Source organism: Vespa velutina, chromosome 3, assembly GCF_912470025.1.
Source record: "Vespa velutina chromosome 3, iVesVel2.1, whole genome shotgun sequence".
Taxonomy (NCBI): Eukaryota; Metazoa; Arthropoda; class Insecta; order Hymenoptera; family Vespidae; genus Vespa; species Vespa velutina.
This window is the reverse complement of record NC_062190.1, coordinates 8,002,092-8,004,381: the sequence shown is the minus strand read 5'-3', so window position 1 is coordinate 8,004,381 and position 2,290 is coordinate 8,002,092.

The following is a 2,290-nucleotide window of genomic DNA, read 5'->3' as shown; positions in this document are numbered from 1 at the left end:
CTCTCTCACTCTCCCTCACTCTTCTCTCTCTCTCTCTCTCTCTCTCTCTCTCTCTCTCTCTTTCGAGGGAGCATTTGGGAGAAATTTTTGAATCTCCCGCGTTTATTCTATTAACGTTCATTAAATCCAAGATGTATATAATACATGCTGATGACGTGACGAAAGAAAAATATCCAAGGTCGTTTTCTTACATCGTTAATTCATTTCCTTGCGTTCCCTATAATTCTCTTCATTAATCATTCGCTTTCATTTCTTTGTTTTATTATTCTTTTTTCTTTTTTCTGTTTTTTGTTTTTTTTTTTGTTTGTTTGTTCGTAAACTCGCGAGAGTAAATTTTTCTTTTTATCTTCAAACGATAAACGTAAGGGAAGGCGCAGATAAAAATTTTGCGAGAAATTTAAAAATTCTTTTCACGTCTCTTTCCTTCCTTGTAACACTCGTTAATTTCAAAATGTAAAATAGACGTTGATGATTAGTTGGAACAGAAATTATTGTCCTACAGTCTCACTTCGTTTTTTTTTTTCGACGCCCTACAATTTTTCCTTTCTCTTGTTTCTTCTCACTTTTTTTTCTTTTTCTTTTTCTTTTTTTTTTTTTTTTTTTTTTTTTTTTGAACTCTTTAGAGAAGAAACATTCTCTTTAAAGACGAATTAAAAGGGCGACGATGGGAGAGTTGTCCCTTTTTTTTGGAAATTTTCCAAATTTTACAAAAACCTCGTCAATTTCAATATGTATTTATCATACACGTGTCGATGATGAGCTGCGAATAAAAAAAAAATATCCGAGATTATTCACTTTAATCGTTGTCCTTCATTTTCTCGTGTTATTTCCACCATAATTATCTTTATTTATTCTTCTTTCTTTTCTTTTCTTTTCTTTTCTTTTTTTTTCTTTTTTCTTTTTTTTCTTTTTTTAATCTCCGCCAGAGAAATATTTTCCTCAAAGAAATATCTTTCTCTCATATTAAATGTCGCGATAAAAAATTTTAGTATATATTCGTTTCTCTTTCTTTTTTCTTTATTTTATATATGTATATATAAAAGGAAGAAAAAATTTAAAGATTATGGTCCTTCGTTATAGTAATGTTTCCTGTAGTAACCCTTATACTTCCTTTTTCGTTCATTCTTTTTCTTTTGTTTTTATTTTTCTTTATTATTATTCTTTTTTTTTTTTTTCGAAAACTTACCACAGAAACTTTCCCCTCAAAGAAAAATGAAAAGATCGGAGGTGGTTTATAAAGGGTGGGTGATATGAATGCGTTTTTATCCAATTTGACGCTTCGTTTCTTCGTTCCTTCTATTCTCTTTTTCTATGTTTTTCTCTCTTCCTCCCTCTCTCCCACCCTCTCTCTCTCTCTCTCTCTCTCTTTCCTTCTCCCTTCCTCCCTCCTTCCCACCTTCTCATCCCTTCTTGTTTCTTAGTTTTCCGGTGTAACATTATTGCTTTCGCTAAAGGACGAATGCATTTCTGTGATTTTTCTTCCTTTGTGTGCAACGCGACTTCAGGATTAAAAGTCGTGAGAACAAGAGATCTCTCTCTCTCTCTCTGGCTCGTGATATCATTTGCGAGTCTTTTGGTTTTATTTTTTTTCTCTTTCTTTATCTTTTTTTTCTTGTTGTTTTTTTTTTTTTTTTTTTGGGAGGGTTGAATATCAGATTGGTAAGAATTCTGGGTCCGCGGAAATTATAAGGGGGATGGGGCGACAACGATTCGAATACGGCGACGTCATTTTATTTGGTTTTTATTATTTTTCTCGTTGAAAAATTTTTCTTTTCTCCTTTTTATTTCTTCTCCTTTCTCTTTCTCTCTATGTTTTTCTTTTTTCTTTCTTTCTTTCTTATTTTTTCCTTCGCAGTCCTTTTTACGTTGCGTTTATTTTTACGATCTTTCAATTTCGATTTGTCAACGATTTGTAAAGATTTCCCAATGATAATTTTTAAGAATAATATGATTATAATATTGTATATCGTAGAACGATTACGATAACAATGATAATGATATTACGAAAGTTGTTGTTAATATTTGTGATCGCAAGTATGCACACGATATATCGTTAAAATTAAAATTGGATAATTGATATGACAATCTAATAATTGTATCGATAATAATCGGACGATGTTTTATGTTTTAGAAAGAGATGAAAAATATTAAATCTATATTAAATAGAGCGACAATTAAAATATGATAAAGTTCGAAGTTATTGAAATTTGTAATAATTCATATGAAGATAATAAGATAATAAAATAATAATAATAATAATAATAATAATAATAATAATAATAATAATAAA